General features: G+C 43.2%; 1 protein-coding gene across 4 annotated transcripts in view; it reads right to left on the bottom strand.

Annotated features, from left to right (window-relative positions):
* AHDC1 (AT-hook DNA binding motif containing 1) overlaps nucleotides 1-16,422 on the bottom strand; it is a 137,455-nt gene that overhangs the window by 107,742 nt on the left and 13,291 nt on the right. The window contains exons 1-2 of one of the 4 annotated variants that reach the window (XR_013223846.1): nucleotides 7,244-8,427; nucleotides 6,113-6,175 (exon numbers count right to left, since the gene is read on the bottom strand). The exons of 2 other annotated variants lie outside the window; for them this stretch is intronic. The gene's annotated coding sequence lies outside the window, so the exon portion shown is untranslated. Of the gene's footprint in view, nucleotides 1-6,112; nucleotides 6,176-7,243; nucleotides 8,428-16,422 lie in introns of those variants that run through there. One more of the 4 variants, XR_013223845.1, reaches the window with a different exon arrangement.

The following is a 16,422-nucleotide window of genomic DNA, read 5'->3' as shown; positions in this document are numbered from 1 at the left end:
ATCGCCCCCCCAGTCCTCCGTTATGGGGTCCGGTCCCCTCCGTCCGCCTGCCGGCTCCCCCGTCCTCCTGTCTGCTCCCTCCTTGCTCATATCCACCCCCCCTGTGCTCCGATCCCCCCCCCTGTGCTCCGATCCACCCCCCCACCACCCTTTCATACTTACCGATCCTCCCGGTGTCCGTACGTCTGCTCGCTGGGCGCCGCCATCTTCCAAAATGGCGGGCGCATGCTCAGTGCGCCCGCCGAATCTGCCAGTCGGCAGATTCCTTACAAGTACATTTTGATCGCTGTGGTAGGTTCTACCACAGCGATCAAAATAAAAAAAATAATAAATAACCCCCCCCCCCTTTATCACCCCCATAGGGACAATAATAAAATAAAGAAATGTTTTATTTTTTTTTCCACTAGGGTTAGGGTTAGAACTAGGGTTAGAACTAGGGGTAGGGTTAGGGGTAGGGTTAGGGTTACGGGTAGGGTTAGGGGTAGGGTTATGGCATGTGCACACAGAGCGGATCGGCCGCGGATCCGCAGTGGATCGGCCGCGGATCCGCAGCGGATCGGCCGCGGATCCGCAGCGGATCGGCAGCGGATCGGCAGCGGATCGGCAGCGGATCCGCAGCGGATCCGCAGCGGATCGGCAGCGGATCCGCAGCGGATCCGCAGCGGATCCGCAGCGGATCCGCAGCGGATCCGCAGCGGATCGGCCGCGGATCCGCAGCGGATCTGCAGCGGATCGGCAGCGGATTGGCCGCGGATCCGCAGCGGATTGGCCGCGGATCCGCAGCGGATCGGCAGCGGATTGGCCGCGGATCCGCAGCGGATCGGCAGCGGATTGGCCGCAGATCCGCAGCGGATTGGCCACGGATCCGCAGCGAATTGGCCGCTGCGAATTCGAAGCAGTTTTCCATCAGGTTTACAGTACCATGTACACCTAAGGAAAACCAAATCCGCTGTGCCCATGGTGCGGAAAATTCCGTGCAGAAACGCTGCGTTGTATTTTCCGCAGCATGTCAATTCTTTGTGCGGATTCCGCAGCGTTTTACACCTGTTCCTCAATAGGAATCCGCAGGTGAAATCCGCACAAAAAAACACTGGAAATCTGCTGTAAATCCGCAGGTAAAACGCAGTGCCTTTTACCTGCAGATTTTTCAAAAATCGTGTGGAAAAATCTCACACGAATCCGCAACGTGGGCACATAGCCTTAGGGTTAGGGTTGGAATTAGAGTTAGGGTTGGAATTAGGGCTAGGGTTTGAAATAGGGTTAAGATTAGGCTTGTGGTTAGGGTTACGGATAGGGTTAGGGGTGTGTTGGGGTTACAGTTGTGGTTAGGGTTGGGATTAGGGTTACGGTTGGGATTAGGGTTAGGATTAGGGTTGGAATTAGGGTTACGGGTGTGTTGCGGTTAGGGTTGTGGTTAGGGGTGTGTTGGGGTTAGGGTTGTGATTAGGGTTATGGCTACAGTTGGGATTAGGATTAGGGGTGTGTTGGGGTTAGTGTTGAAGTTAGAATTGAGGGGTTTCCACTGTTTAGGCACATCAGGGGTCTCCAAACGCAACATGGCGCCACCATTGATTCCAGCCAATCTTGCGTTCAAAAAGTCAAATGGTGCTCCCGCCCTTCCAAGCCCCGACGTGCGCCCAAACAGTGGTTTACCCCCACATTTGGGGTACCAGCGTACTCAGGACAAACTGGGCAACAACTGTTGGGGTCCAATTTCTCCTGTTACCCTTGCAAAAATAAAAAATTACTTGCTAAAACATAATTTTTGAGGAAAGAACAATTATTTTTTATTTTCATGGCTCTGCGTTATAAACTTCTGTGAAGCACTTGGGGGTTGAAAGTGCTCACCACACATCTAGATAAGTTCCTTAGGGGGTCTAGTTTCCAAAATGGGGTCACTTGTGGGGTGTTTCTACTGTTTAGGCACATCAGGGGCTCTGCAAATGCAATGTGACGCCCGCAGACCATTCCATCAAAGTCTGCATTTCAAATGTCACTACTTCCCTTCCGAGCCCTGACGTGCGCCCAAACAGTGGTTTACCCCCACATATGGGGTATCAGCGTACTCACAATAAACTGGGCAACAAATATTGGGGTCCAAATTCTCCTGTTACCCTTGTGAAAATAAAAAATTGCTTGCTAAAACATCTTTTTTGTGGAAAGAAAAATTATTTTTTATTTTCACGGCTCTGCGTTGTAAACTTCTGTGAAGCACTTGGGGGTTGAACGTGCTCACCACACATCTAGATAAGTTCCTTGGGGGGTCTAGTTTCCAAAATGGGGTCACTTGTGGGGGGTTTCTACTGTTTAGGCATATCAGGGGCTCTGCAAACGTAACATGATGCCCGCAGACCATTCCATCAAAGTCTGCATTCCAAAACGTCACTACTTCCCTTCCGAGCCCCGGCATGTGCCCAAACAGTGGTTTACCCCCACATATGGGGTATCAGCGTACTCAGGAGAAACTGGACAACAACTTTTGGGGTCAAATTTTTCCTGTTACTCTTGCGAAAATAAAAAATTCTGGGCTAAAAAAATATTTTTGAGGAAAGGAAACACATTTATTATTTTCACGGCTCTGCGTTATAAACTTCTGTGAAGCACTTGGGGGTTCAAAGTGCTCACCACACATCTAGATAAGTTCCCTTGGGGGTCTAGTTTCCAAAATGGAGTCACTTGTGGGGAGTTCCTACTGTTTAGGCACATCAGGGGCTCTGCAAACGCAACCTGATGCCCGCAGAGCATTCCATCAAAGTCTGCATTTCAAAACGTCACTACTTCCCTTCCGAACCCCGACGTGTGCCAAAACAGTGGTTTACCCCCACATATGGGGTATCAGCGTACTCAGGAGAAACTGGACAACAACTTTTGGGGTCCAATTTCTCCTGTTACTCTTGCAAAAATAAAAAAATTCTGGGCTAAAAAAATATTTTTGAGGAAAGGAAACACATTTTTTATTTTCACGGCTCTGCGTTATAAACTTCTGTGAAGCACTTGGGGGTTCAAAGTGCTCACCACACATCTAGATTAGTTCCTTGGGAGGTCTAGTTTCCAAAATGGGGTCACTTGTGCGGGAGCTCCAATGTTTAGGCACACAGGGGCTCTCCAAACGCGACATGGTGTCCGCTAATGATTGGAGCTAATTTTCCATTCAAAAAGCCAAATGGCGTGCCTTCCCTTCCGAGCCCTGTCGTGCGCCCAAACAGTGGTTTACCCCCACATATGGGGTATCATCGTACTCAGGACAAACTGGACAACAACATTTGGGGTCCAATTTCTCCTATTACCCTTGGGAAAATAAAAAATTCTGGGCTAAAAATCATTTTTGAGGAAAGAAAAATTATTTTTTTATTTTCACGGCTCTGCGTTATAAACTTCTGTGAAGCACCTGGGGGTTATAAGTGCTCACTATGCATCTAGATAAGTTCCTTGGGGGGTCTAGTTTCCAAAATGGGGTCACTTGTAGGGGAGCTCCAATGTTTAGGCACACAGGGGCTCTCCAAACGCGACATGGTGTCCGCTAACGATTGGAGCTAATTTTCCATTCAAAAAGTCAAATGGCACGCCTCCCCTTCCGAGCCTTGCCGTGCACCCAAACAGTGGTTTACCCCCACATATGAGGTATCGGCATACTCAGGAGAAATTGCCCAACAAATTTTAGGATCCATTTTATCCTGTTGCCCATGTGAAAATGAAAGAATTGAGGCTAAAAGAAATTTTGTGTGAAAAAAAAGTACTTTTTCATTTTTGCGGATCAATTTGTGAAGCACCTGGGGGTTTAAAGTGCTCACTATGCCTCTAGATGAGTTCCTTGGGGGGTTTAGTTTCCAAAATGGGGTCACTTGTGGAGGAGCTCCAATGTTTAGGCACACAGGGGCTTTCCAAACGCGACATGGTGTCCGCTAACGATGGAGATAATTTTTCATTCAAAAAGTCAAATGGCGCTCCTTCCCTTCCGAGCCTTACCATGTGCCCAAACAGTGGTTTACCCCCACATGTGAGGTATTGGTGTACTCAGGAGAAATTGCCCAACAAAATTTAGGATCCATTTTATCCTGTTGCCCATGTGAAAATGAAAAAATTGAGGCTAAAATAATTTTTTTGTGAAAAAAAAGTACTTTTTCATTTTTATGGATCAATTTGTGAAGCACCTGGGGGTTTAAAGTGCTCACTATGCTTCTAGATAAGTTCCTTGGGGGGTCTAGTTTCCAAAATGGGGTCACTTGTGGGGGAGCTCCAATGTTTAGGCACACGGGGGCTCTCCAAACGTGACATGGTGTCCGCTAAAGATTGGAGCCAATTTTTCATTCAAAAAGTCAAATGGCGCTCCTTCCCTTCCGAGCCCTGCCGTGCGCCCAAACAGTGGTTTACCCCCACATATGAGGTATCAGCGTACTCAGGACAAATTGGACAACAACGTCCGTGGTCCAGTTTCTCCTTTTACCGCTGGGAAAATAAAAAAATTGTTGCTAAAAGATCATTTTTGTGACTAAAAAGTTAAATGTTCATTTTTTACTTCCATGTTGCTTCTGCTGCTGTGAAACACCTGAAGGGTTAATAAACTTCTTGAATGTGGTTTTGAGCACCTTGAGGGGTGCAGTTTTTAGAATGGTGTCACTTTTGGGTATTTTCAGCCATATAGAACCCTCAAAATGACTTCAAATGTGAGGTGGTCCCTAAAAAAAATGGTTTTGTAAATTTTGTTGTAAAAATGAGAAATCACTGGTCAAATTTTAACCCTTATAACTTCCTAGCAAATAAAAAAATTGTTTCCAAAATTGTGCTGATGTAAAGTAGACATGTGGGAAACGTTATTTATTAACTATTTTGTGTCACATAACTCTCTGGTTTAACAGAATAAAAATTCAAAATGTGAAAATTGCGAAATTTTCAAATTTTTTGCCAAATTTCCATTTTTTTCACAAATAAACTCAGAAATTATCGACCTAAATTTACCACTAACATGAAGCCCAATATGTCACGAAAAAACAATCTCAGAATCGCTAGGATCCTTTGAAGCGTTCCTGAGTTATTACCTCATAAATGGACACTGGTCAGAATTTCAAAAAACGGCCAGGTCATTAAGGCCAAAATAGGCTGGGTCATGAAGGGGTTAAAAAACAAACAAAAAAAACCACAGGTTTTGCTGCGGTTTTCAAGTACATTTGACTCCTGCGCATGCAGATACAGTTTAGTGCCGCCTCTTGTTCTTCAGTTTTTCTGCACCAAATGCACTTTTTTGTTTTTGCACTTACTCATTGCTTTCTATGGGTGAAAAAAAACTGCTGCAAAAATGTGGAAAGATGTGGCATGCTGCAGATTTAAAAAAAAACGCAGTTTTCCAATTCAGTCAGGAAAAAAAATTAAATAAGTGTGTGCATGAGGTATCTGAAATGTCATAGCTTTTGCTGGTACTGCAAAGCGCAGCTTTTAATTTGCATAAAAAAAAGACAGCAAAAACGCAACGTGTTAACACAGCCTTAGACAGATCTTGGCTTTGTAACAGAGCCAGCATCTGCCAGGTATGGTGGAGTTCAGCTACAAAAAAAAGAAAAAAAAAAAAAAGATGCATACAACGCATGCAACTACATACCATTAGTTTACTTATGTTGTCATTACCGGGTTAAAAAATATAGACAGTCTAATCTCGATGGTTACATATAAAAATTGAAGGCAAACAATCGACAAAAATAATGTGTGTTACCACAGAAGATGCCAGGTATTATAAACAGTAAAATAGAACACTTTTCATAGAATACAATAATGAAGATATTTCCATTGCTAGCTCATTAACTTTATAACCATGATTGGTCAAAAAAGCTACAATATAAAAAGTACAGTAGAATGTTTGACTTTAGCTTTATTTTAATAAGTAAAAATGGATAATGATCTTAGACAAATAATAGGTACATCAATCTAAAAAGAGACAATGAACCATTGCTGGAACCGAAAAATGACTACTGATCAGCGGCTTGCTTGCTGATCGGCAATCGTTTCATAGTCACAAGCAGACCACTATTACTGAATGACTAGGTTGTTCTTGTCTGGTTTACACTGAACGAAGTGCTGCTGAGGTTGGTGATCTTTTGTGCTGTCCAAAAGATCTTCTCACCTGACAAACAGCAGCCTGCTTAGACTGCTCCATTCCTGTAAATAGACCTTCACTCCCAGATCCCTGGAATAAAATCAGCATGACACATTAGAGACAAGTCTATCATCCACACTGCATACAAATTATCCCTCACTTATACTGCCATCATATTACCATACATACATGCACAAGACATTTGCCAGACCTCCATTGTAAAATACTGAGCAGAAACAATGAAAAGGACATCGCTATTCCAAAAAAAAACAGGAATGATGGTAGTAATGGAGTTAAAACCCTAACTTTTTTTTTTTAGAAATATCTACATAAATGTGTTGCTCTCATCACTTAGGATAAAATACAATGAACAAGGAAAACTAAAAATTGTAAAACTAGCTCCCATCACTAAAACTAGTCAGCACTAACATTTCTGCAAACCTCTGCTTCAGACAAAAATATGGCTATGTATATAAATATATGGTGAGGCATTATTGGCAAGTAGATGAAGCAGCTTGGGGTTAAGTGACAATGGCGCTCATAGGGATGGGGGTGCACTGAATTCCTTCCCAGCTGCAGGCCGCCTGCTCCTCCCCCTCCTATCAGCACACACCTGGCAGGACACAGCTAGGCTTCACAATGCAGTGCTCAGCTCACAGGAGCAGCATTGTGTGGGACCTGACAAGGGAATGAGGAGGGGGAGGAAGAAGACACAGTGGGACCTGTGTCAGATCCACAGACAACCAATATAGCCCCACAAAGAATATGAAGAGCGTCTGCCTGCGAGAGGGCCGCAGACTGTTCGCTCTTCTGGGCCCACATCACTTTGCATGCTGCTTATTCTGCCAAACATACAGCCATTACTTATAGACAAGCTATAGCTAAAAACAAAATCAAATATGTGGTACATGTACACAGCTCGTGTTGACCGACCAAGCGGCGCTCAGGAAGTGGTGAGGAGGTCTGGGTAAAAGGAGAAGGTATTCTGTCAAGAAAAACTGCAGCACAGAGTGTGCGCGCACTCAAAGCGGTTTTATTCCTCCCTTCCTGGCACTATTTACAGGGTGGGAATTCCAAATAAACACTTCCTCCCTCAAGACTCTGCCCCAAGGGGGATAAAAAGCCACATGGTAACCATCTGCTTAACTGCATACTTACTTGTGCTCAGCAACTCTACAAGCACCAGGCCGGGAGAGGTTTTAGCATCTCATACTGACATTGTAATGCTTTGCCATTAATGCAGGGCGACACAAGTAAGAACTAAAGCGAGCAGCAGCTGTGACACAGAGGTGACAGTACCGGATGAGGTGGTACATGGCGCACACAGGCCATGAAGTTTAAAAGGAAAAAGGGGTGGGCGCAGAGGAGGAGGAAGCCAGCTGGAAAAGGAAAGGGGTGGCAGAGTGCGCATAACCAGGACAGGCCGAGAGCTTCAAGTCATGCAATGGTGTACCTAAGGCTTGGGAGCAGGTAAACAAGTCAACGGACAGGGAAAAATTAAAGAACCATTATTATTCATATAATGCATATACAAGTATAAAAGAACACGCACTAGACAAGAAATTCAGAGACTGGAAGAAAAAAATTCATCATAGAGCAAGCACAGGACAGAAAAAGCTGAGTGCAATGAAATGAACATGAAAAAAGTGCAGAGAGAGCACAAAAAGGGAAAAGAGCAAGAAAAGCAAAATGAAGCGAGGGAGACAGCAAAGGGGAGAGGACAGAGCAAAATGAAGGAAAGGGGTGGGAGTGCGGGGAAAAAGTGCAGACGCCACAGAGTGGAAAGGAAAGGGAGGAAGGAAAAAAGCTTAGAGAAAGAAGCCAAGGAGTGAAAGCAGAAATGAGACAAGGGGAGAGAGCTGGTGATGCAGGCAGAGATGGAGCGTGAAAAGCATGCAAGAATAAAATAGCTTAGCAAAGGTGTGGGAGACATGGCCAGAGAGAGAGGGGGAGGTGGTGGTGGAAAAGTAGGGGAAATCAGAACGCACACAAGTCAGGAAAGTGGGAGTTGGACTGCACACTGATGGGGTAGTGATTAAGAGGCAAAGATATAGGAAAAAAGAATCAAGCTGTAAGGGATGTATTAGAAAGGCAGAAGCAGAGGAGGGAGGGAGGCAGCAGTTAGCAGCAGGCAGGGGACCTGGCAGTGCCAGCCCTCAGCATGTAACACAGAGCACAGATGGGGGGAGAGAGAGAGGAATAGCATGTTGTTCAATCTCCTTTCAGCGTCCAAATCCTACTCCCCCCTCCTCCTCGCCTCACTCTCTCGCTCCCTCTCTCCCCGGCTGCAGGGCTGGAATTTTCCACTGGTTTTTTGCACATCCCTCAGCCTCCAGGAATGCGGCTGGCTACTTCTCCCTCCATGCACAACCAGGGGAGAGGAGGCCAGGACACCAGCGGCTGTAGGGGGTGGAGGAGAGGAGGTGGTAGGACACAGCTGGCCAGCCCCCTAGAAGGGAGGCTCTGACTGTGCAACACATGTGCTCTCCTCAACCAACCCCCAGAAATAGCCTCATAGCATGCAGGCACAAACAACTTGGGATCTGAGTAACCTTGTAGTCCAGATACACCACCAACCACTATGTAACAGAAATACGGACAGCATAGTATGGTATATATACACTGTATATCTGTGTTAGCCATCATACTATAGCCACGCCACCAACTCAAACAGGCTTTATTGGCAGGACCAAAATACATTTAGTGTTGCCAAAGCAAGGAAAATAAATGTGACAGGGGAGGGGAATAGGGATTATGGGAATGGGGTGTTGCAGGCACAATTTGGGAAATAGTAATTCATAAGCCATAATTCATAGTGCAACCGGTGGTACAGGTCATAGTTACGTCAAACCCAAGTTGTTATTTAACCCATTCCAATAATCTATTGGGCTTTACTATACTATTCGTATTTGAAGATGCCGTCAACATGGACTGTGCGGCTGCATGATGGCACAAGAAAGCCCCTACCTGTGCATCTGTGTTGTTCACATAACGCCACTGGTTTGGCATAATAACAATCGCCAGCCGATGGTAGAATCAGAACCGACAGAAGGGAAGAGTGAGGTTTTGTACACCAGTCAAATTGAAGTACATTACAATTAAATGCACCAAAAGCATTAGGGGGTGCACATCATGGGCTGTCCTAAACACAAAGTGAAAAAAAAAAAAAACCTCTAAGGCTGTTAGCATAGATTTGTATAAAACTGACACTAATTTCTGCATTTTGGCCCAACCTTCTACTGGATAACCCTACCCACTTAATCTTTGTACTTTTCAAATAAAAATGTTACAAATTACTTTACAAATATGGATGGTTCCTATAATTTCCCACCAAACTGTCACAAATCACATAATATGCCACCAAACTGTCACAAATCACATAATACATTCCCCTTAAATTGTGCTGACAAATGCACTCGATCACACTAATTTGCAGAATAAAAAGCTATGGCTGCACAACCAGACAAACAGGAACACCCCACAACATGCCAGCTTAAATCTACAGATCTGCATTGTGGGAGCCCATATGACAGGTCACACATCTTACAGCAGACTAAAGTGTCAGTTTCCAAAGCCAGTATGGATATAAAGGGAGAATACAACATAGTAAAAGCCTATTCCCTCAATTGTATAGCAGCCATATTCTACGCTAATCCTTGGCCAAGCTGTGGGTTTTGAGGCCCAAACTAGTGGATTCATAGACATAGGTATGGCTGTTCGTTTGGTTCAGGAGACGATTAGTTAGACAGAACAAAGACCTTAATAATTCAAAAGCTAAAAGGTCATATGAATAAGTCCTACAAAGGCCATGTTCAGTCACATTCTACCTTTACCACATACAGGTGAACCTCCCAACGTGTGTGCTGAAAATAAATGCCAGATTTATGCAGCTATATGCTACAAAATGGTCTTTGCTACAATTCCATCAAGGCTTCCATGTTGAAGAACCAGTAGACTAATCTATTCCCTAAACATGTCAAAAGGACACTTTTTGGCATATGTTGGGTCACCGGGTGCATTTCCATTGGCAAAAAATAAGCAAAACAATTTTGGATAGGTTTAAATTCTGACACCTTGCTACAAGGACCCCAAGATAAGGGCTCATGCACACAGCAAAGCTCCACACACATAGCAGCACCTCTGCACATGGGTAACAGAAGCACACCATGATACAGTGCTTCCCTTCAGGTTTTCACAGCACCCTCCCCCTAGCAGCCATCCAGACTGCAGCTTCCAATTATCCATAACAGATCTGAAGTTTAAAGGAGTAACCTGATTGTACTTTATAGCGACTATCGACAAATTTAGCATGCAGCCCATATTGCAGACAGTTATGATATAAGTAGAAAAGGAATGGTCCACTGTCTTATGATTACTTCAACAGGAAAAAAAAACAAACAAAACTCCTTTAGTCAAAGAAGATCACATTGGCTCCTGAACAGTAATAGATCAATATTACGATTTGAGACTCCTCAGTAGCTGATACCTTTTAATGGCTAACTGAAAACATGGTAACACATTGCAAGCTTTCGAGACTACTCTGGTCTCTTCATGAGCATAAAAGATTTTATGACTGATGAAGAGACCCGAGTAGTCTTGAAAGCTTGCAATGTGTTACCATCTTTTCAGTTAGCCATTAAAAGGTATCAGCTACTGAGGAGTCTCAATTCTAAATATTTACCTATCTACTGGCTAACATGGTACAAATATGTACTGTATATATTTTTTCTCATAAACAGTAATACAAATCAAAGTAATACAATCAGTACCACCATAATAATTGACAGAACCCACATTTTGTAAGAGTATAGTAGTGTACAACACTGTTCTCTATACTTGCGCTCTCGGAATGACCAGGATACCTTACACTATTTTTATTTGTTACATCCGAGATGGGGAGGAGGAGGTTGGGCTACAACTGTTGTAATACTACAACTTCCAGCATCTCCCGATAGCCACAGGCTGTTAGGGTGAAAGTTGTAGTTCCCCGACAGCTGCAGGTCCCTGGTCCATGTCCTAACTTTTCGGCTACTACATCTACAATTCAGGCACAGACAGAACACTGTCCAGATGCTGCAGATTTGGGTATAGGCATTTCTGAGACCCATTTGAGTGTAGTTAGCCAAAATTCATGTATATGGTCTACAACTCTTGTTCACACTTAGGCAAGTCATATTTCAGGTGCAAAATGTGTGTTTAAGCTGCCTGTGTGTAAAATGTAACCTTTCATAGACTCAGACATGTACTCATGTTATAGTCAATGCAAAGACTAAGTGATGGCTGTGGTTTATTGCTACCAGTGACAATAGTGAGTGATACCGATTAGCATTGTATTAGCTGGAGAAAAATCTTTACATCTAAAGTGAGCCGTCTACAGTTTAGTAGACTGAAAACAAGCACTAAGTATACTGAGCAAGAAAAGATTTTCTTACTATAAAAAAGGGTGCAAATTAAAGCAAATATTTTAATTTGCACAAACAATGCCCTCCTATTACATGACTGTGTGTCACTTGTACAAGTTAGTTGTATAACCGCATGGGAAAATGTGAAAAAAGGAGATAACTTGGTTTAGATAATAAATTAATAAAGAATGGTTATTCACTCTGCTCTTAGGGTACAGTCTCATAGTGGCACTTTGGTCGCTACGACGGCACGATTCGTGACGTTCCAGCGATATCCATACGATATCGCTGTGTCTGACACGCAGCAGCGATCAGGGACCCCGCTGAGAATCGTACGTCGTAGCAGATCGTTTGAACTTTCTTTCGTCGCTGGATCTCCCGCTGTCATCGTTGGATCGGTGTGTGTGACACCGATCCAACGATGCGTTCGCTTGTAACCAGGGTAAACATCGGGTTACTAAGCGCAGGGCCGCGCTTAGTAACCCGATGTTTACCCTGGTTACCATCGTAAATGTAAAAAAAAAAAAAAAACCAGTACATACTCACATTCCGGTGTTACGTCCCTCGCCGTCTGCTTCCCGCACTGACTGAGTGCTAGCCGTAAAGCACAGCACAGCAGTGACGTCACCGCTGCGCTCTGCTTTTACTTTACAGCCGGCGCTCACAGTCAGTGCGGGAAGCAGACGGCAAGGGACGTGACACCGGAATGTGAGTATGTACTGTTTGGTTTTTTTTACATTTACGATGGTAACCAGGGTAAACATCGGGTTACTAAGCGTGGCCCTGCGCTTAGTAACCCGATGTTTACGCTGGTTACCCGGAGACTTCGGCATCGTTGGTCGCTGGAGAGCTGTCTGTGTGACAGCTCTCCAGCGACCACACAACGACTTACCAACGATCACGGCCAGATCGTATTGCTAGTCGTGATAGTTGGTAAATCGTTTAGTGTAACGGTACCCTTACCTGCATTCAAGCTTATGAACTTGCCAACCACAGCCTCTCCTCATCTCCATTTCTACAGAAGAAAATGGTATTTTCTGGTTTCCCTGGTCTTTTGTGTGATTAGCTGAGTTCTCCAGAGTTTGTTAATGTGATCTAAAAAGATCATATCTCACTACAACTCTTCCCCTTCTACATGCTAAAAAAAGACAGCTGCATTAATGAATGTAAATATAGCTCAAATGCTCTACCTTCAGAACAGAATCAGCTATTAACAGTTGACAATCAGAAAAGTCCTATAAGTAGTCGCAACTATTAGCGCTAGAGCTAAATGATGACAGATCAACTATGACCTGAAACCCTATTGTGTATTGCTACTGATTGTTCATCTATAGACCGAGACTGCTACATGAAAACTTTCCCAGTGGGAGTTTTCCAGTCATACAGGCTTGCGACCCTGAAAGAATTACAAAAATCCCTCTCACTTGAGTTTAACTTTCATCAACCTGACTTTAATGACCCATTATATTGCCTCATTAAAAAGGCTGTTTCTTAATGTACGTGTTTTATCCGTTTTTCATGGCTAGCAAACTTGGCATACCCATTATAAGTATATGGTACGGTTTATATGTTAGTAGTTTATTACAGTCTATGTATTATAATTATTATAGCACCATTTCAGAAACGTGTCAGAGACATGTTTTATTTACAGGCTATTAATAATGAGATTCTGAAACAATGCAAGAGTGCAATGGTTTTGGTTTTCTTTTTAGAATGTACACATTGTAGATTCATCCTGAAGGTAACAAAACAGCAAATAAATATAGAAACAACGAGTAAACAAACATTTGTGAATCAATCCAGAATGTGTGTTAAACCTTAGATTCCTAAAAGTACCCCCATTTATAGATCTCTCCTCTTGGCATTCTCTCCAACAAGTCTCTCTCAAGTAGTCATCTGGAGTGGGGCTTTCCAACAGTCATGAAGGAGTTTCCAGAGGTACTGAACACATGTTGGCTACCTCCCCGTCACTTGTCCCATCACAATACGGTTGAGTGAGGTTGGGTGATTGTGAAGGCTGATGACTCAATCCCTCTTTTTCCTGGTTCATAGCCTGGAGTTATGGAGTCCCATTAAGCGCATGGAAGCCAGATGAGGCAGCATGTCTTTGAAAAACACTCTGCAAGCCATGTTGGGCAATTGTGTCTTGAATTTAAAATAACTCACCAACGGCAACACCAGCAATGCATCCACAGACTATCATACACCTCTTTTCATGTTTAATGGAGATCACCACACGTTAGAAGCCAACTTCACCTTTTTTACATTTCACAAAGTCATGGAGGTTGATATATAAAAAAAACACCTCAAATTTTGCCTCATCAGACCACTGTACAGATTTCCAGTGATGTAATGTCCATTCTTTGTGCTGCTTGACCCAAACAAGTATCTTCTTGCAGCGGTTAGTAGCAGCTTCTTCTTATCTCTGTCTCTTCCGCACAGTAGGTGTTGAGATTTGGCTGCTACTTGATGTCTGTGCATCATTTATGAGGGCCATTTTCTGAGATGCTGACAATTTGTGGTTTCGGATGACCCTATCCTCTGCAGCAAGAATAATTCTTGCTCTTCCTTTCCTTGGGCAATCCTCATGAGAGTCAGTTTCATCATAACAATTGATGGCTTTCACAACAGCAGTTTAGGATACCTTGAAGATGCTAGCAATATTCCAGACTGACTAACTCATGTTTTAAAGTAATGATGGCCAGTTTTAATTTATTTAATCAGTTCTTGACATATTCTGGGCTAGAACAGTTGTGGAATACGGTTCATCATTGTATGAAACTGTGTAGCAACACTGTCCCTACAATAGGAAACTTATTGTCACAAACACCTTCCACAAAGGAAATTTTGACTAAGCATACCAGTTCATTGGAAGCAATTCCAGGCGACTACTTGATACGAGAATCCCAAGGATGTGTAAAGCAAAGTAAAAGGGGGATGCTTTGAGGAATAAAAGTTTTAACACAGACCGGTTTGTTTTACAAGTGTTTCTTTATTCTCTGTTTAAATACAAGTTCCTTCATAGTTTACTGTTCAATGAACAGGTACGTTCAAACTTTTGACTGGTACTTGTACCAACACTCGTCGTTCGCCCAATTGGATTGTTTATGCCAGATATTAAATAACTGTTATTGGCAGCAAACTATGTGGAAAGTATGATCGTAATAAAGGGGTTTTTCTATCAATGCCATTTATTCTGCAGTCAGTTAGGATTCGCCAACATGCAGTCAATCAGTATGCACACTACCAGAGTTCCACTGTTTGCCTGCTAGAGTGATCGTCTTGGTACATGAACACAAGCATACAAATCACTTATGATAGTTAACACTACGTTCTGGCTTCTCTCAATGTTCTTTTGAGAAAATGCGTAAAGGAAAAAAAAAAAATACAAAAAAAAAAAACCGCATGGCGGTCACATGACGACCACTTCAACAACCAAAGTGGAATACTCACTGTTTATCTTGCTAAATCCAAACAGTGTGCAATATGAAGTCAGATACAGTCAGAATGACTGCATTAAATTCATGCCAGGTCCAGAAAACCTATTACAATCGCTCTGTACCCAAACCATTTGAATTGGCGCATGTCAATGGTCACTTGAATATATATAGTCAAGCCTGCACCAAGTTATGGGCACTCCATCTAAATGCAGCCAAAAGCATATGAATTTAAAGAGCACAGCCCATTGTTCACATATTACGGCTCCACACATCTGCATTGAAGGCAACATCTGAAGCAGATTTAACAAAAAAAGACAAACAAAACAATACAGCAATAGGGTAAGTTCACACAGGGCGTTTTTGCTGGTTTTTTTCTGCAGCAAAACCTGATCATCTTGGCACGAAAGAAGCTACGTTAAAAACGCAGGTTTAGGTGCGTTTTTTTGTTGCGTTTTTTTTCCTCTTTGTCCATGCTAATGTCCTTGGATTTTCAGCAGCAAAAAATGCAGCAAATAATGATACCTGCGTTTTTTTCAACACCCATTCAAGTCAATGGGTGATAAAACGCAGCAAACACACTGAAAGAAGTGACATGCTCTATGTCCAAAAAACTCAGCAAAGCACAAAATTCTGATCAAACAAAAAACGAATGTGTGTGCATGAGATTTCTACTATAAAAAAGAAGCTGAAAATTAGCAGAAAAAAAGCAGCAAAAACACCCTGTGCGAACTTACCCTTATAGTCAATGGGAACATCTGAAAGCCCCATGTATCTGTCATTCTCGCCATTTTTTAAAGGAGCAAAAAAAAAAAAAAAAAATGAATAACCAACGCATATGTGCACAAGTCCTTTGTGCAGTAATTGGTGATTCGCTACAGTGGTGTGCAGTGTTGTGACATCACTGCTGTAAGCTGTAAACAATCACGGCACTTTACAATCTCAGGCAATACCCTAACTAGTAAGTCAGGGTTGTGTGCATGTAGGACTTTCATACTTTTATCCTACTTGCTTCCTACTTCTATGAAATTATTAGGATATCAAACTCTTCCCAAAGTAGGACGTAATAGTACAACCTATGCTTCGCCCACATACATGGAGTAGTCTCAGGAGCTGAGCTTGAACCATACCACTTGTCAGATGCCGGCTGTGCTACACAGCTGGCATTTGCCTATTATCATCAGGATGCTGATCAGTTGTAATAGCAGCTAGCTTGCTCAAGGCCCTCACTGGTGCAATCTTAAGGTACCTTCACACTAAACGACTTTGCAACGAGAACGACAACGATCCGTGTCTTGGTTAGCGATATTGTTGTGTTGGACACGCAGCAGCGATCAGGATCCTGCTGTGATATCGCTGGTCGTTGCTGAAAGTCCAGAACTTTATTTGGTCGTCAGATCGGCGTGTATCGTCGTGTTTGACAGCAAAAGCAACGATGCCAGCAATGTTTTACAATGGTAACCAGGGTAAATATCGGGTTACTAAGCGCACCCCTCTG

This window comes from Ranitomeya variabilis, chromosome 3 (assembly GCF_051348905.1).
Source record: "Ranitomeya variabilis isolate aRanVar5 chromosome 3, aRanVar5.hap1, whole genome shotgun sequence".
NCBI classification, from domain to species: Eukaryota; Metazoa; Chordata; class Amphibia; order Anura; family Dendrobatidae; genus Ranitomeya; species Ranitomeya variabilis.
Note: the sequence above shows the minus strand (reverse complement) of the source record. Positions and strands in the feature narration are given on the sequence as shown.